The sequence below is a fragment of the Phodopus roborovskii genome, unplaced genomic scaffold, assembly GCF_943737965.1.
Source record: "Phodopus roborovskii unplaced genomic scaffold, PHOROB, whole genome shotgun sequence".
NCBI lineage: Eukaryota > Metazoa > Chordata > Mammalia > Rodentia > Cricetidae > Phodopus > Phodopus roborovskii.
The window spans coordinates 6,651,990-6,672,326 of NW_026126443.1; the positions used below are offsets into that span (position 1 = coordinate 6,651,990).

Below are 20,337 nucleotides of genomic sequence, written 5' to 3' on the forward strand. Positions count from 1 at the left end.
ACAGAGTAGATGGTATGTAACAAAGAAAAATACCAGAATCAGCAGTCTGAAGAATGGCCAAATAGCCATTAAATGTGTGTTCATTAACTGGATGCTGCATGTCAGAGATGCCTCTTGATGTTGGGTATGTTACAGTAGACCAAGTCCCTGCTGTGTGGAGCTCACATGCCAATGTGTGAGAAGAAGGAATGAATAAACAGGGAAATAAATACTTTCTTGGAGAATGATTGATTATGCATTAAAAGACAAACATCAGTAAATTGTTCAAGAAATAGACAGAACAAGGACAAGGTCCCAAAGGAATGCAAGGTAATAGTATACTTGAGGAATGGAAAGAGTTCTACAATTAGAATATGCAAACAAGGTTATCACATAAGGATATCAGAGCTGGTTAATCACATCTTGGGTCTTACAGGTCTATAAATCCATGCTGGATTTATAACATATTCTAAAAGAAAAAAATTTCTGGTGGATTTTAAAAACAGAATGGATGCTTTTGTGTGTGTGTGTGTGTGTGTGTTAACAATATGGTCGGTGTATAGAAACTTACTGTGAAGCAAACAGTAATAACTTTGGGGAGGAAATCTTGGAAGGCACCTCAATGGTTTTAATGAGAAGTAATGGTGGCTTAGATAGGGTGGGGCCAGTAAAAAGGAATAAAGTTGGAAAAGGGTTTCAAAATTCATGGATAAGATATCAAGAGTGCCATTGAGGGCTCTGTCTCAACTGAATAGATGATCTCATTTGATTACAAGGATAATAGCAGAAGAAAAACACTGGGGCTGGAAAAAGTTCAACTTCCAAAATTAAGCTTTGGACTTGTCACGGTTGAGATATTCATGAAGCATTACAATAGAGATATTAGGTAATTGATTGGGTCATGAGAATCTGTGGTTCATAAGAAATCAGGGCTGGGAGTTAAGTCTGGAGATCTCAAAATAAACAGAGGCTATACAAAGCCTTGGACAAGTATGAGCTTACCCAGGGAAATGTAAGGAGATGAAGCGAGCTGAAGAACCCCAATGTGAAGAGGAACTAGCAAAGTACAAGAAAATCCTAAGCTTTAAAATATCAATGAGACTGGGGACACAGCTCAGTGGCTCTTGCACTTGTCGTTCTTGCAGAGAACCTGGGTTTAATTCGCAGCACCCACATGATGACTCACAACCATCCATAACTCCAGCTGCAGCGCATCCAGTGCCCTCTTCTGACCTCCACAAATACCAAGCATGCACATGGTGCAGAGACATACATGCAGGCAAAACACTCATCCACATAAATAAACATTTGAAATCTAAGTAATATTTAAATATGGTCATTGAGTATTAAATATGGCAGTCATATCCTTTTTAAATATGCGAGATGATAAGTTTTTTCTCCTTCGCTTTCATCCTGCCCATCCTGTTGGGCTGTAAACATCTTAAGACCGAGGAATGCATGGTATTTATTTGGTTATAAACAAAACCCAGCACATTGCTCAGTTGATAATAAAGCTTAGTAACACTTGGTAAGTAAGTGAAAGAAAATGCACAAGTGAGGCCTTGGGGAACATGTTGCTCAGCTATTAACTGTAATATTAGAAAGTTCATTTAAAAGCTATGTATGGCATTGGGAGTGAATTTGTTAAGGACAATCATGCTGTCCTGTTCTGTCCCTATTGGGAACACACACTTGACGGTACCACAGTGCCCCATTTACAATATGGTAATAATAGTTTCACTTGGATGCTCCTTTGGTTGAGTATTGCTTCTTTTCTTTGTCTCTAGTGCTGTTGCCTTAGCTCTGACCCTTTTCATGTCTCATTTATTTTAGTACATTTTCCCCTTTACTTGCAGCTGGATTAATTGAAACTCCCTTGTTGCTACCTGGAAAGCAATGCTGAAATAGCATCAAGATGTAAAAAGCTTATGTGCTTTCTTCTATATTTCATAATAGCAGAATTCTGGATGAATCATGCCTATGGAACCCTGTCTATTGTCCCCCCCAAGCATGCACCTAATTCAACTACCGAGGAATCTATCATTCCTGCAGGCTTGGCTCTCTCCAGGTAGAATGATCTTAAATGGCATATAGAGTTCCACAAGAAATTCCTTATTGGTCCTTATGTCTTATAGGACAAGGTTTGTTCTTGCCTGGCTTTCACACATTTAGCTTTAGGGTTCCTAAAAACTCCTAGGTGACAATGCACAGGTGGTCCCAAGTGTTCTACATACTTCACGGCTCTACAAACATCTGATAGGCTTCCATAAGGACACAGTTTTGCACCCACCAAATTCTTCCAACTCTCTAGATTTAACTGAAAGCCACAGCCTTCCCTGGCCTTCAGTATATGTTGGTTGGGCCACTCCTCTGTGTTGCTGTGGCATAGTCAGGTTTTGCCTACTCTGCCTGATGTTTGAAACTTATCTCTGTCTTACAGACTTCCACCAACTCCTCCTTCAATGAATCCTTCCAGGACTGTCTCATATAATCTCTCTACTCTGTGCCATCTTGCCATTCTCATTTGAAGATCCAGTGACTGTTCCAAAGCTTCACAGAGAGCAAATAGAACAATGAAAATTAAAACTAAACTGTCTGACCTTAGAAAGATTACCACTAACTACTACTCTAGAGTGAACTTCTTGGGAGCAAAGTGTGAGCCTCACTCACCTGTATTCCCAAATAGATCTTCTGGAATAATGACAACAATATTTCAATAACAGTTCCCAAAATTTATCTTGCTATGATTTATTTCTGCCATTTCCTGACAGTATTAGGCAAACTAGATTATTTGCATTTTAATTTTAACTTGTTCCAATCATGTTCTAGTACACTCATTCAAATCAGAAAAAAACAAAAGTCTAGTATAAATCAGAAGCATAGAAGGGCTGTAATCTCAATAAAGAGTTACATTGTAGGGTATTATGTTGAGACAAACTGACCCTAACAAAAACTTCTGGTTAGTTTTTGCTAACTTGACTCAAATTAGAGTCACCTAGGAAGATAAATTCAATTGAGAAATTGCTGCCATCAGATTTGTTGTGGGCAAGTCAGAGGGGTATTTTCTGGATTATTGATTGATGTCAGTAGAGTGATCCCACTATGGGTGGTATTGAGTAGTAGAAGAAAGCACTCTGAGTAAGCCATGGGGAAGAAACCAGCTATTAGCACTCCTCTATGGAATCTGCTTCAGTTTCTGACTCCAGGTTCCTGCTGTGACATGACTCCATGGCACACTGTGATGTAGAAGCTTACACCAAATAAACCTTTCTTCCCTGAGCTGGTTTGGTCAAGGTTTCATCACAGCATCAGAAAACAAACTAGAGCAGTGAGATAACAATGCCCACAACTGAAAAGATAACCATTCTTAGCTTTAAGAGATGAGTGGGCTGACCAGTGAGGTAATGAGAAAACCCCTCCTGAAAAACAAGAAGCAGAATCTGGATGGCCATGTGGTGAGACGTCACAGAGGAAACCCCAGTGACCCAGTGAGGCATCGCATTGGATGACATAGAAGTTATTTTCCAACAACAAACAAACAAAAAAAAACCAAGACACTGAAATATAAAATTGTAAGGGTACATATAGTTTTCCTACCAATGTAACAAAAAGCCCATGTTTTCTGAAAGGCCATATTTCTGATGACAGTCTGTTAAACCAAAAAGAATAGGGAGAGAACACCAAAGTAGTTTTTCAAAGGTCTTGCAGTGGAGACTTTTCTTTCCAAGAATTCTCCCTGACACCTTCCTCTACTCTTGAGCCTCCTCAATTTCTTCATGGGTTTTAAAAATCATCTTCATATGATGGATGACCCTCTTTGAAATGTGAGCACCATGGGTAAAAAAAGGGGTGCCCTCTCAGGAGGCCCGCTCTGAAGGATGAAGAAATGAACAGGAAATTTCCTTCAATAGAGAAGAGATGACAGACATAACAAGGTATTCATACTCGCTGATAGTGTAGAACATTTTGAATAAATTTATTAGAAATGACTGTGCCAACCTGTCATCTGCAGACAGAGGTGAGAAACCCCATTTGCTGAGAGTGTTCCAGGTTTTCCTGCGATTCTGAGTAGAAAGAACCATGAGAGACCCAAGAATAAAGAACCAGTACCAATGAAGACACTATAGTTTTGCTTTGCTGGAGAGGATAAGTCTGGAAGTGCAGACCTGAACTGTGGCTGTAGATAGAGAGGACCTTGTCAGAACACAGAAGGGATGGCCAACCCCCAGCAGTGAGAAGAAAGTACCACATGAACAGACTGATCACGGAGCATTTAGAAGACTTCGCTATCAAACAGTAAGGGCTGGAAGATGACATTCTAACAACAGAACTCTTACAATGAATGGACCCATCTTACTTTTCAATTTTCCTGGAAATTCTTGATAAGAAAACCTTACCTTGTTTGTAGTTGTTCTTCTAGTTTATAGTGCCTGGGGAAATGTGGCGTATTAATGACCCAGTGACAAAAAAATTAATGAAAGTAAGAACTAATTTTTAGGTGAGGAATGACAATAAACATAGGTAAAGTTGGGGCTAGATCTGCAAACGAGAAAGACAATATTTATATACTTAGAGAGAATATAAGCCAAGAGGAGAGTTTAGAGCTGATTATATAGTTAGTATAGTAGAATAAAGGTTGATACAGGGTGAAAAATTGAGACTTCAGAGTGAGTCTAGAAGGACTTTAATTAAAATTCCATGTGAGCATTTTGATATTTTGGTATTGTGATTGCAAGGGTGTTTACTTTGCTATTCTTCCCTCACCCCTTACTTTACTATTGTTACTGTGATAGAGTGGCATTTTAAATAGTTTAAAAAATGTTAACAGACAGGAAAAATATAAACCACAATCTCACCATACACTGGCAAGTTATTATTATTATTATTTTAGTATGTTGCTTCTTAGACATTCTCTTTGAAGTTATTCTTTACAACTGAGATTATATTGTGCCTTAAAAAGTTATACTATTCTCATTTCACAGTTTACTATGATCTTAAAATATTGTAAGTATGATAAAATATGCCTCATAATCCATGGCGTGCATGGATTGTGACACATTTCATAAGTCTTTTTCTGTTGGACATGAGAATTCATCATTTTTTAAAATATTATCAATAATTCTGTGTGTTTCAGGCTGGTCTTGATTCAAAAAATAATTTGCAAAAGGCAGAAATATTTTTAAGAGACATCTGCAGTCACATATTTTTGTGGTCTGTGTACAAAGGCCATGAATGAAAACTATACACTTGTCCATCAGCCAATGAATGGGTAAATAAAACAGTACATCTCACAGCACAGCACCACTCACCCATGAAAGTGAGAGCCATCATATATGAGAATATGGACAGTGATAGAGGACATCATGTCATGCAAAACAGGCCAGGCACAGTAAGACAAGTATGGTGTGGTCTCCTTCAGATGTGGCACACAAAAAAGGACCCCTGTAAGGTAAAAGAAAAATGGTTGGTCTAGAGTATGGGGAAGGGGCTAGGGAAGAAGGAGAGATGGTGAGAGATTGACCTATAAGACTAAGTTCTACTTAGATAATAAAAGGTCATTGTGTCTGCTATTGAACAGTAAGTAGGGAAACTGTAGAAGTCAATGATAAATACACTGTACTTTTAATAAGCTAAAAGAAAGAATTTTTTTGTCATGAAAACATGGTATTTGGGGAGTCAGGCATATTTATCCCTAAACATGACGTAATGTTTAAATGCATTGAAATACCACCTGGTATCTTACAAATAAGTAAAATTTAATTTTTATATGTTAATTTTTTTCAATTTGTAAAATGACATTTTGCCTAACCTTCTTATCTTTTTTTTAAAGATTTTTAAAAAACCTTTTTTTAATGTGAATGAATGCTATACCTGCTGATATGTAAGCACACTATTTTGCATGGTTACTCATGGAGTCTTAAAGGCAGCATCAGATGCCCTGGCATTGGAGTTATAGATGGTTGTGAGTCACCATGTCGGAGCTGGAACTGAACCCCAGTTCTCTGAAATAATCACAGTGCTTTTAGTAATGACCAAGCTCTCGTCCCTTGATCTCTTCATCTTAAGACCAATTGTTCTGTAGAGTGTAAAGCCAGGGGAAAAGTGATGTCATGTTTCACCCTTGTTGTGAGGGTTAGGGCATGAGACCCCAAGTGACTGTCTTTAACACTTTGCCTGGCGCAGTATGTTTTACCGTAAGTCATTCTTTCTCTTAGGTACTTCTCTTTCAAAATATTTAAGTAGTTTGAAAGTATTAGACTGTATCCAGTTAATTCTCTCCAAAGGCTTATTTATATTTGTATGTTTACATATAAATATGTGTGCATGTTATTTTTGTTTGTTATATATAATATGCTTATATATGTAGGTAGGTATGTATTGACAAATTACTCTTCCAGATGTTGTACCAGTTTCCACTCCCATGATTTCTGTGTGCAGATGTCCACTGCCCACATATAGCGTCATTTAACCTGGCACAGGGTTTTAGAGAATTCTTCCTAGCTCTCTAGCCAGAAGAGAAATAAAACTTAACAGCTATGTTTAAATTCATACCACACCGTTGTCTCACATTAAACTAACAACTTGGTTACTGGACCTGGACCATTTTAAGACAGCGAGCATTATGGGTAATGGGACAAAATTGTTCATAGAATCAGAAAGGTAAGTTGGGAAGACTTTTAACAAACACCCATGTTGGTGTAATTTGATGTCTGAAAAAACTTCTCAGAGAACAAACACCAAGGAATGACAATTGCTTTCATCAAGAGGAGAACTGTAGAAAAGTTAAATCTCTGGAAATATACAAGTCAGAGGCAGATGTTTAATTCACATTTATTCATTGAATCTGAGATGCCCTTGTTACAAAATTCATAAAAGGTCTTTGTGGAAATATGAAAACACAATAAGAAATTTTATCTAAATGTAATAGAAATTGTATAATAATGATGTCCATACATAGGTAAGGCATAAGAGGAAATGATGAAGCAGTTGGCTTTGTTGAGGAGTTCAAAGTACAGTTCATATTAGAATGCAGTGCTTGCCTTTTGGATCTTAGTTTTGTTTTTTTGTTTTTTGATTTCCCCCCCCCCACTGGTTTTAGTGGTGTAAGGCAGCTGCTTCCTTCTTCATTCCAAAGGAAAATGGTGTATGTGGGGGTGGGGTGGGGGGGAATCCTTAAATGCCAAAAGCAAGTGTTTTCGGGGTAAGAGCAAGGTCATGAGTAACAGGAGAACCTTGCATATGACCTCACCTTGGGAGCACCAAGGAGCTTATCCAGCAGTTCCTTTTCCAAGTTTCAAAGGAGCACACCACTCCAAAGGAGTGGGTAGGAGGAAGATTCCTATGGGCCCGGTGGAATTTCACAAAGACTGGAAAGAATGTGCTTGGCAAAAGAATTCCTGGCCTGAGCTGCTGAGCTTTAGGGAGAGGGAAGGCAACCCCAGATAAAACTGCAAATGCAGATGACTTGAGAAATAACAGGTCTGAGAGAAAAAGCAACACTGGGTGAACTACGACAGGGACTTGCAGGTAATGTCACATTTGCTAGCAAATCTCACTACCCCACCCCATATGTATAAGCCAACTGGTTCAGGAAAGGTTCAGTAAGAAAAAAAAAAAAGCACAAAAACTTAAGTAAGGTGTTTTTAGTATTATAGTGACTTGGTGGGTGGGGGTGGGGGGCTCAGGGTCTAAAACATGGTACAATGAATGACAAACAAGTGGCACTAAGGGGATATTGTCATAGAACCTGAGGATGGACCCCCAGAGGGAGGAAGCTAAGTGTGTTCTTTGAAAACAGGGACACGCTGGCCAAGGCTTTGAGTGTCAGGATGTTCCTTGTGTCTTTTGAAACCCTTCAGAATAAAACATCCAGAGTGTTGCAGTTATGTATGTGTACGTTTCTTTGGCAACATCATCTCAAAGGGAAGGGAACCAACAGAGTGACCTCAGCCTTAACTGGGAGCAAGAAAACCAACAGCAAGAAAGCTGATTTGATGAAGAGTAGCGCAGGGCAGCTGGGTAGGAACACTGGGGGAGGAACTCGCGATGCCAAGGCTTCACTGTGGCTTTGGGGGAATGCTTAAAAGGGACAGCTTGTCATCTAAGATCCTAGAAGATTAAAAAAAAAAAAAAAAATAGAGTGAGTCCTCTGAAGAAAGTGGAAAGCAGGTAGTCCTAACTCAGTCTGTTCCAAATTTCTACTAAAACCTTTCAAAAATTTAATAAATGAAGGCTGGCTTACAGCTAATTAATTAATTATGATGGAAACTAAATTGACAGAAAGTCTATTCTAGAATTTGGGAGAAATGTCTTTACCCAAGGGCTTTTAGATCTGGATTAAAATAAAATAAAATAAACCAAAGTCTGTGGATGACCTGGGAGAAGACAGGCAGACACTGTGTCCACTGCAGGAACCGCCTCTTGTCTCAGGGATATAAAGATGAGGTCACACAGAGGTTAAACATGTGTGCCCAGCAAAGGAAACTCCGTGGTAACATCTGGTCATATGACCAAGTTACCGACTTTCCCAAGCCTTGTTTGCACTGTGTACCAAGTGAGATATTGCTAGCACCTTCCTCAGAGAGTAGCCAAGAAGATGATTAAGACCTAATCCATATACAGCACTAGGCTTGGTGTCTGAAACACACCAAATAACACGTGTTTATTATTTTGTACTTCACACTTTCGTAAGCTTGAATTCTTAGGGAGTCAGGAAGTGTCTCATGGTGGTAGAGAGGAGGGTGGGAAGAGGAAGGGCAATGGCGCTTACTGCCCTCCCATACAGCCCTCCTCAGCTGTGGACAAGAGGAATATGGACAAACAGGGCATTCTGAACACTTGCACGATGGAGAGCCACTTGTCAGGTGAAAGAAAGGACCCTGTCCAATAGAAGGCAAAAAGAAGAAAACCTACTGAGCAGAGGCATTGGCTGGCTTGATGCTCGCAGGCCTAATCAAGAGTAGGCAGGTAAAAGAAAGTCCGGTTCAATGTTAACCTTACCTGAGTTTTAAGTCATTCTTAGCATTAGCATAAATGAATTTCATATGTTACTTTAAATATTACTTGTAGTAGAAGAAAAAAACAAAAACAAAAATTAAACACACACAAAAAAAATAACCCCAACGTTTTGTTTATATGAAATTCATACTGAACTGGGCATCCTGAATTTCTACTCAATAAGGCTGGCAACCTGAATTTAACCTCTGGCTACAGCTGTTCAGAGGAAGGGTGGCTTATAAGGAGATGGGAAATGCACACCCCATGACTCTATGTAACCACAGATTGAGTCTGGATCTCTCCTTCCCTTGGAAACAATAAAGAAGAATCCAACAGAACAGCAGCAATAGACCTGGTGGGCTTCTAGCAGAAGGGAAAAAAGATATCCTGAGAAGTAGACCATAGAAAATACAAACTGCAGAAAGCTGTGCCTCCCAAGAGAAGGACCAGCCAAGAAAAAGGCCAGCAAAGAGATGCATAGAGGGTCCTCTCAGAGTATATCTGGTGGAAGTGGTATTCCAGACACTGCCACAGGGTGAATAGCAGGACTTCCCTGCTCAGTTCTGAAGACAGAAAGGGCCCCTGTTGCAGTAAAGGAAGTCACAACGGGCTGAGGCTAGGGAGGAGGTTTTGTTCACACTCAATAGCAAATTCTCACAAAAAACGTTAGGGAGGCAAAAACCATAAAAACTAAGAAACCAAAAGCAGAGAAAAACAAAACACAACAAAACCAACAACAACACAAATGGAGAGAAGTGAGAAGTGTGGTAGAAAAGGCCTCCAGATACAGCCAAGCTTCCTTGCAACACTGCAGCCCGGTAGCTGTGCAACTCGTCTCAATTCCCCCCATGAAAAGGACGTTGTGGTAGCCTGTTATACAGAAAAGAAACTGAGGCACGGTCTATTTGTTTTATTTCCAGATTTGTACTTTAACAAAACAAAACTGTCATTCTCTCAGCAGTAGTAAAGAACAGAGCTTGTCTTAAATCCAGATGTTCTAGCTCCAAACTGAATGTTCTTACTTTCAAAGTTGAGGGATATTCAGAGAACAGAGCAAGCAAACTCTCAGGCCTTCTGTTATCACCTCAAGACAGCACCTATTAAAACAAGCAAACATTCAAACAGGAAACCCAACGGTGTCTTATATACTTTCTGGAAATATTAAAACTTTTGAGTAGAGTAAGAAAAGTTCTGTTAGCATCAGATCCACACACAAAACAGAACAAATGAAGTCATGCAGGGATAGAGAGCATCATCTGGGACGTCTGTGTAATCCTGGATGTCAAAAGATAAGGAAGCACACAGGGTGTAGAATAGATAGCTGTGGACCAGATTGTGCAACCAAACACCGAGGCTTAGCGGCAGTGAGCAGCATTCAGTCGGACACCCTAGGATACAAAGAGGTTCTCAAGCACACCTCTGGCGGAGGTGGTTGAAGGCATGTGTGTGCTGGAAACGAGCAGCAAAGAGCAGTTAGCAGAGACCAAGGGAGCAGCGGAGGTGAAAAGAGAAGCCAGTCTTCTCATACAGATAGATTGCTGAAGCCATTGTTTCAAGTCTGAATGCAAATGCCAATTAAAATTCTTGACATGGCAGATACTTGGTACACAAAGGAGTAATAAACACAGTCTGGTGTGCCAGTGCCCGAATTATATTTTAAGAGTGAGAAGTGGGAAGTGGGAAGGAAGCTCTAACTGGATTCTTCCTCTCAAGGGCTTTACTGTGGAGGACTCAGAAGCTCTAATTTAGAGATTTAAAGAGACAGTAGTTGGCCAGTGTTGATCAGACCCATGAATTTCATTTCACATCCAGGTTGTCTTAGCTCTCCTGACTACTGCTATGGTGCTATGGTGTGTTTTGTTTTTTCTCTTTTCCTTTTTGATGTTGATGTTTGGATATATTTAAGATTCTAGCACTAGTCATCCATTTCATCTTCTGGTCCCTCTAGAAGAATTGTTCCAGCCGCATCACCCAGCTCAATAGTAACCAATTATTCTTCGTATTTAGGATCATATTTAATTTCTTAGGGAATTTTCCTGAACATGTTCTCTCTCCTTCCTCCTTCCTTTCTTTTACTTTCCTTCATTCATTCCTTCTTTATTTTGTCATAGGCTTTCATGGCATAGCCTTTTTTTAGAGTATTTATCAATTGCAATCATGGCCTAATTAATATAATTACCCAATTAATCTCTATTTTTCCTGGTAATCTGCTGCCCCACCCCAGCAAAGACTGAAGATGTGTTTCCTCTTTCTTATTTGTGTGCCCAAAGTTTAACATAGTGTCTACAATAAGGAAGCAATTCAATTAGTATTTGTAAATTAATAGAAAATGTAAAACAAACAATGCAAAGCACAATTTTAGGAGAAATAAAATAAGCCTCAAAGCCAAAAGTTTGCAGTCAAAGAGATGGAGACATTTCAATTGTGTACTGTGTATAAATTGGGTAGGCTGCCTCCATTCAATTCAGACAATCCCAGAGTATAGGGGGAAACAACCTATTACCTTAACCAAAATGCTGTTCATTCAAGAGACAGCTTAAAATGTATCCGATGCTCCAGTTGATACCCCCCATACCACTCCTGTAAGTTACTGGATTTAGCAGGAAATCAGAAACAGAAAAATTAGAGAAAAAACATCATGAATTTGGAAGGGACTCGGTTAGGTTATACATGAGGGGTGGTTACAGGAGGGGAGCAGAGGTTAGGTATGGATATGCTTTAGTGTATGCATCTCTGAAAATTTTAAAAATAATGAAAAAATTTAATGTTCTAAATGAAGATAAAAATAAATGCAGTAAGTGAAGATAAAACAAATGACATAGTGAAGACAGCAGGAGAAATAAAAAAAAAAAAAAATGTAGGCCAAGGCAACAATTTCACACAGAAAATCCAAGGTTCTCCTCACAACATTAGGTAAGGAAGAAGACAAATGGGAAGATCTGCCTTTATCTCTTTATCTATCTATCTATCTATCTATCTATCTATCTATCTATCTATATCAATCCCAGTTCCCTCTCCTTCCTGTCCTCCCATTTCCTCCACCATCCCCCATCCCACCCCATATCCACTCCCAGAGATGGTGAGGCCTCCTATGGGGTATCATCAAAATCACATTATTTGCAGCAGGATCAAGGCCCTGTCCCTTGTATCTAGGCTGAGGGAGTATCCCTCCTTAGGGAATGGGCTCCAAAAAGCCAGTCATGCACTAGGTATAAATACTGGTTCCATTGCCAGAGGCCCCATAGACTGCCCAAGGCCCCCAACTGACACCCATGTTTAGGGGGCCTCGTTCATTCTTATGCAGGTTCCCTAGCTGTCAGTCTGGAGTCCATGAGTTCCCAACAAAGCAGGAACCATTTTAATAGCTTAAAAATCCAAACAATGACTTGAGAAGGGCAATCAAAGCCATCCTTAAAAAGGAACATGAAGTATGAAGTACCCTTTTTCCTTAAATGTGGAAGACTCAAAGCAGTTCTTTAATTAAAAGAACTGAAAATGGTCACAGATAGATATTAGAAAACACTAACTTTAGAACTTACTTTAAAGGATTTAAAAACTGAAGCCCTAGAATTTTTTTTAAAACATCGAGAATTCTTTGAAAAATCTAACCTGCCAATAAGGAATAGCTACAAAATCTATCTTAGAAAAAAAAAGTTTTATACAAACTCTCATCACAGAAATTGTGACTTAGCAAAGAAAATGCTGAAAATAAGTTTATCTTAATAAATTTTGAAAGTATTGGTTTAAAAAAAGTGTCTGGGGAAATTCCAACCCATTTAAAAGGGGAAAAGGTTGACTTAATTGTCTTGATAGAGGTTGACTATTTTACTAAATGATAAAATTGTCCCATCAACTAAAATAACTTTACTGATGAAATCTCCAACTTTTCAAAGAATGATCATTTCATTTGATGTAAGTTATTTCAAAGTGAGCTAAAATTTAAAATAAGTAGAGCTAGTTTAAATCTTTAAATGATTATGAACATAAAAACTAGCTTGAAAGTTGACTCCTTTACACCAAAAAGTAAGACTAACAATCTGGATCTCTGGCCACCCTTTCCAAATTGTAACAGTGAATGTCAAGAGAGGAGACAGACAGACAGAGAGCAAACAGTGGGGTGGCAGGAGTGTGGTGTTATTGAAACTCTCTTTGGGGACGGGGAACACAGAAAGCAAGAGGGGGGTGTTTCACTGTCTCATCTGACAGGATTCAAGTTCCAAGATTTACTGTCTTGTAAATGGCTTTACTTGCATTTGCTTATATGAGAAATTCTGCTCAGAAACCTTAGGGAACATGTTAAGATCCTCAGGGCTTTGGTGGGCAAACTTCCAGGACATCAAAATAGAGCAGAGGACAGAGAGGGAAGAGAGGTCACTGCAGCAGAAACACCACTTTGTGAGTAGAAAGAGAAGGTGATATTCCTGGAGACAACATGTTCATGGGCTCATTGTTCTTTGCCTTGCCTGTGAGAACCTTTTGAAGTTTCTTGCTGTATCTTCCAAGGTTAAGTCTGCTTCCTGTGAAGGCTGTCAGGGTGTTTTCTTAAAATAGCCAATGTTTGATATCCAACTGCCTTCCAATAATTGTATTAAGACAGTGGAAGTGATGGAAAACTAAGGATCAATACCAGAACAATTCCTATTCTCTCTCCCCCCCCCCCAGTTTCTATGCCAAGACTCACCACAGTGCAGTTATTTTCTGAGTCTCATTGATAGGACAAGGCTTTGTGGCTGGTACTCCAGCTTGAACTTGAGAAATCTAGCATACAGGGGTATCTCTGTGTGTAGCTCTGGCTGTCTCAAAACTTCCTCTGTAGATCAGGCTGGCTCTGATATCACAGAGATCTACTTGTCTCTTCCTCCCAAATGCTGGGATCAAAGGTGTGTGCCACTACCACCCACAAAAATCTAGCAATTTTGTATTCTAAGCTTCTGATTCAAATCTCTGCAGAAGGAAGGAATACAAGGACTCATCTTGGATGATAGAAAGGCCTAGAATGCTTAGAAAACTTTCAGATTATTTTTATAAATGACAGAATTATAATGTCTGAGCTGTGTTGAATATGCTCAATAATTTATGATTATATTAAGCATCTTATGTTCTTCATGAATCCTCATAACTAGGACTGTTCATAACTTACAGGGTTCTTTCCCTCTGGGGACAGGGTCGCCTTTCTTTACTGGAAGGCACAATCTTGGATCACTTTTGCAGTGTAATGTGTTACTTCAGGGGTGGAAGCCTTTTGAAATGCACTGTGTCCTAATTTCTTGCTGATTGGTTTTAATGATGCTTTTTGAGATGGAACCTCCATCAGATCTGATCCCCACATGGCTATCTATGATGGCTAGCCACATGATAACTTCAAGCACCCTTGTGATAAGGAGTAAAATTAAATCCATGTTGATCAAAAGCTATGACAGAGTCTCATAATGCTAGCAGCAACACTACAGTGCCTTCTGTGTTCTCTTCCACTGAGAAGTAACTGGGAAGGGTTAGCTTCTATGCTTCCTCCCTTGAATCCGAGATTGTCAGTCACTGTGGCTGACACTGTATGACTTCTGTTCTAAGTTGTAAAATCTAATACAGCTCCGTCTGTCCCTCTTGAGATAGTTTCCTATGGCCTCTGAGCTGCTTGTTGAGAGGAAGCCAAGGAGATCCATGAAAAGTCACTTGGAGCTGTTCTCACCACATTCCCAGTCGAAATCCCAAATTCCAGGAAATAAAAACCACCAGACACATGCTTGAAGCAGCCTCCACATGATACTGTCCTCAGTTGTGAAGCTGGCTCCAGAGATGCTGACTCAAGGGAGACAAGGTTTCCTTGCCAAACTGTGCCTAAGTAGAGCACAATGAATGCTTTGGGTAGTTCATCAACCAATTAAACAAAATAACTAGAATGTTGAGTCCTTGCAAAAATGAATCCACCCAAGTGTCAAGAGTTTTTGTTATTGAAGTGTAACTTACATATCCCTAGAGCTATAGTCAGAGTCTTGCTTTCCCATTTTTGCCAGTTGATACACAGATGTCTAGTGACTCAAAGCACATTGCCTAGGACAGAAGCTGATGGACATTTATCGAATCAGTGAATTACATCCTGCTCTTAAACAGGATGCCATGGATTCTCAAAACACCCACCCAACTAACAGCAATAGAGCAGGGTGTGACATCTCACTGTGACTATATTGGAGATGTGATAACACCATAGTTTTATTTCTATCTACAGTCTGAAGCACAATTTCTAACGTACTTAATATCTTCCATTAATGCTTGTTAGTTGAAGTAAGTAGACAACAGGTTCAAAAGGATTGGAGGAAGCTGAGGGTGGTACAGTGCAATTGTTAAATGTGGATCTGGGTTTCACTGATACCTGTGCCTTTTCTTCATGCAACTACTTTGATGAGGGGACAGGTGCCTTCTCCTGTGAATGCTGATGAGGTCCTAGCAATATATGCTGCTAGTAAGGAAAGCCCTTTGGAAGCCCATGGCAATGCCAGAGTATCCAGATCCACTAGCTCTACTAGATCTCATAATTATAGGCTCCAGACAGAGTGTCCACACTTGTTAGATTCTTACATAGACTACTGCATGCAGTTACCATTACTCATTCTCTGTGCTGTATATAAGCACACTAAAAATAACTTACCTGTGGACTTGTTCATGACATTGTGTGTTTACCATTTTGGTGTCGTTAAATAGTTTGAGAGACTGTGGAGATGATGGCCTGTCAGGTAAGAGCAAATACTGCACAAACATGGAGGACACAGATTTAAATCTCCACCATGCATGTAAAAAGCTGGGTGTGGCTACATCAGCACCCGCACTTGCAACAGAGACAAGAGGAACAGCAGGGCTTGCTGGCCACCAGCCTAATTCCAGATTTAGTGAGAGACCTTGTCAAGGTGGAGAGTGACAGTCTGGCTTTCTTGAGTACACACAAACACATGCACCTGCACACACATATGTGTGCATGCACACACAGTGGGGAGCAAGGGAGGATGGGAGAGAGAAAGACAAGAATGGTAATCACATGTTTTATTTAGATGCCATTTGATGAATATCAAACATGCCTTTTAAATGGAATATCATATGATATGATGTTTCAGTTCTAACATTTTTATAGATTATGTAATTTTTTAAAATAATAATTACTTAGAGGACTTAGGAGGCATGTTCAGTCAGTCAATAAAAGTGATTCTTAAGCCTGAGAGGTGGAGCTTCCTACTCATGTTGGCCACCCGGCAGCTTGTGAAGTTTCAGCCTCATGGCGGAGATAATTCAGAACTCATAGAGATTGAATCCCGGAGTTGGAACAGATGGAACGTGTTGGACCCTTCAGTTTCGCAGAAATTAAGGCTATCGTCAAGAAGGCTTCCGGCCTAGAATATAAAATACAGTAGAGAACCCATCTCAAGAAAGACTTTATCAATTATTTTCAATATGAAATTAATCTTTTGGAGCTGATTCAGAGAAGAAGAGCAAGAATTAAATATTCATTTAAGAAGGATGAGATTGAATATTCTATGGTATATTGGGTACAAGGTATCTTTGGCCAAGCTTCAGCGAAGTGGAAAGATGATGTTCAACTTTGGCTGTCCTATATAGTTTTTTTTTTTTGTTTTTCTTTTTTTGTATTTTGTTTGTTTGTTTGTTTGTTTTTTATAAGAAATGGGGTACCAAAGCTCATCTTAGCAGGATATTCTCTTCGATGCTTGCTATTCATTTAGACAAACAAGCTTTGTGGATTATGGCAGCCAAATGGGAAATGGAAGATCGATTATGTTCAGAAAGTGCCAGACAATTATTTCTTGGAGCTCTACAATTTCATCATGAGTGTCCAAAACTATCAAGAATACTTTAGGATGGAGCTGATGCATGCTGAGAAACTAAGAAAGGAAAAGCAGGACTTTGAAAACGCTGCCATAGATATGGGGAATTTTGATCATCCTGAAGAAATCCTTAAGGGAGAGTTGGCACTGATCATTTACAAAAATTCTGTAAGCAAGATTAAAGGTGTAGAATTTCATGTGCCACTTCTTTCAATTGCACGACTATTTGATTTTGCCAAAGAACTACAAAAAGAAATTTATGATGACCTTCAAGCTCTACACATTGATGAACCACTCACTTGGGATTATGTGGCATGGTGAGGATTAGAGATCGAGTCCCAACCAGGTGAAGAACAGCCTGTATCGAAGCAAGCCAAAGCAATGGAAGTGGGCCACAGGGAGAAAAGGTACTGTGCGGTGGAAGAGGAGGCAGTGAAGACTCTGCCTACAGAGGCCAAGTGGAAGTGTTATATCAACTTTTGCTTGGGAAGCTTTTCTAAGAAGACCAGTAGTGTACCCCTCAGAGGGCAGATGCTGGAAAGAACCATGCTTACATTCAGGAAGGCCCATGAATTGAAGCTCCTTTCTGAAGTCCAGTACAAGCAGTGGATTGACTTGTTGCTGCACCGGGACCTCTTTAATGAAGCTTTGCAGGTGGCAGAAGCTGGGACTGAATTGTTCAAGTACTCTGCAACAATGTGGCAGATGAAGCTGCAGGTGTTCAATGGGTCAAAGAGCGCTGATAGAACTATGAACTTGGAAGAAGCCTTTGCACACCTCAAACCCAAGGTTTGTCTGCCCTTGTGGATTTCTTGGGCAGAGTGGAGTGACAGTGCTAAAAGCTAGGACACTGAAGCAATCTTTAAGAAAGTTATTTTAGCTGTCACAGGTGCCAGTTCAGTAACTCTGAAGGAGAAATGCCTGGATTGGGCTTATGGAAGTGGTGGCTACAAAATGGCCAGAACAGTGTTTAAAAGTTTACAGGAAAGCTGTCCATTTTCAATTGACTTTTTCAGGAAGATGATGCAATTTGAAAAGGACCAGGAACCCTGCAAGATGGCGAACTTGAGGAAACATTACGAGAGTGTGCTGAGAGAGTTTGGGTCCACAGATTCTGATCTGTGGATGGATTACATCAAAAAAGAATTGAGCTACCCCTTCGGTAGACCTGAGAACTGTGGACAGATCTATTGGAGACCCATGAAAATGTTACAGGGAGAGTCAGAAGAGCTGTTTGTAGCTAAACATACTCTACATCAGGCTGGCCACTAGAGAAGAGTACCACCAATTTGGAGAAATGGCATTGCAAGCCTCTGGGGCGGCTTGTAATATGAGTCTGTATATGAGTTGTTGAGAAGTGGTAGACAGGTTAGCTGATTGATTGTGTACCGTACTTTAATTTGACATTTCTCTTTGGTTCCAGAAAAGAGAGCTGCTGCTGCCTGTTGAAGCTAAAGTACATGAAACTCAGACGCTTGAGTTTCATTTCTTGTTCCAGACCAAGCACACATATCTCTAATCCAGACGAGGTATGATAAAACCAGTCTAAACGCAAGAGAAAGTATAGTTTTGTGTGTTCTCTCCTTGCTGTGAAAGCCTACATGATATCTGTGGAGACAGGAGGGACTAAGGCAGTGCAGAGAAGAAAGTCATCTGTAATCCCAATGAGGCTGAACCTAAGTGACTTGATTTCCTGTATCAGAATTGGACTTTTAGATCATCCATTCAAAAAAGGTGGGCCTTCCTTCACATCCAGGGAAGAAGGGGGACTTGGATGGGGAACAGAGAAGGAGGTCCTGGGTATGGGGGAAGTTGTCCTTGTAGAAGGCTAAGGCAACACATAAAATTATTTACCCCAAGGATTAACAGGACAAAAGGTATTTGAATAAAGTAGGCCCAGCAACCAAAGGACAGGCAAGGAAGTGGAGAAATGCTTTAGTGGGAGGGATAGGAGGGTGGTTTGGAGTGGGGAAGGAAATTGTCTGAAAGAAATCCTTTCCCTTATTTTGATACTGGGGATAGAACTTAAAGCTTTATGCATTTGAAGCAGGTGCTCTGCCATTGCAACAGCTCTTCTGCTCTTTTTTACTTTCTGTTTTGAGCTGGTCTCAATAAGTTCTTGCTGGCCTTCAAAGTACTCAAGTCTAAGCAGACCTTGAACTTTCAGTCCTCTTCTCTCAGCCTCTCAAGTACCTGAGATTAATATACCTGAATCACTAAACCTGGCTTAACGTAACATTTTGATATCCCTGGGAAAGTATTCAGAACAAGTTACTTAATATCAGGCCTTAAGTAATGTTACATTATTTCATATTATTAACTTAACTTAAAAAACAAACAAAAAAATTATTTATTGTGGGCGGTTGTGGCACAGGCCTTTAATCCCAGCACTCAGGAGGCAGAGGCAGGCGGATCTCTGTGAATTGAAGGCCAGCCTGGTTTTCAAAGAGAGTTCAAGGACAATCTCCAAAACCTACAGAGAAACCCTGTCTCAAGACATCAAAAGAAAAAAATATTTATTATCATTTTACGTGTATAAGCATTTTATTTGCATATATGTATATGCACCACATCTGTTCAGTGTCCTTGGAAGCCAGACAACATCATAGGATCCCTGGAGCTGGAGTTATAGAGATTTGTGAACCAGAATGTGAGTGATGGAAACCAAACCAGGGTCCTCTGCAAGAGCAGCAAGTACTCTTAACCAATGATCTCCAGCCCCATCAATTCATTCTTTACTCAATGCCACAGCATGCAGCATGAGAGTTCTTATCCAGGTTTTTTTGCTGGAACTAATTTGTTCTTTTCCACTATAATTATTACTAGTTATGGCGGTTCTTAAACAGGGTTTTAATTGTAAGGCTCTTATAATTTAACTTCTAACTGGTTTCACTAGCTTCCCTGGCATTGCCGTACCAAATTATGACAAATTAGGGGACTTTTAACAAAGAGATTATCATGTTCCAGTCTCCCACTTGTCTCTATGTCCAGATTTTTCATTTTTGTTATTATGAGAGAAGTTAGCTTATAGTTTTATTTTATTACAATATTATTGTCAGAGTTTTGTATAAGAAATACACTGACTTCACACAAACAAGCATATCTTTGTTCTTTGGAAGTTTTCTTTGTTATCTTTCTTAATTAATCAAAAGAATTCATGCATAAATTCCCCTGAGCTTGATTTTTTTTTCCTTTTGTTTTATCAGTTAATAATAGATAATGTGTTAAAATCCTCGCAACTGGGGGGGCTCACCATTTCTTTTTGTTTGCTAGTTACACAGTTCTCCCTTCTGACCTTATGCTCGTAGGTGTGTAGCTATTTAGGTTCACTGCATCGTCCTTACTGAATCAGTACTTCTTACTGACTTCTGCTAAAACTTACTGTTTTCAATGGTGTCTTTTAAAGGCACAAGGGTTCTCTGGGTCTTTCTCTATAGGGCTTACTTACTCTTACAAACAGCACTTCTTGTATGTAGTTTTCTCTATTCCCTCTGATAAACTTAAGTTTTTAATTTAAAGTATTTTCCACATCTAT

General features: G+C 39.6%; 1 pseudogene; it reads left to right on the top strand.

Moving 5' to 3' along the window:
• Positions 1-16,237: 16,237 nt before the first annotated feature.
• Positions 16,238-18,074, top strand: LOC127224659 (U3 small nucleolar RNA-associated protein 6 homolog; annotated as a pseudogene).
• Positions 18,075-20,337: the final 2,263 nt, after the last annotated feature.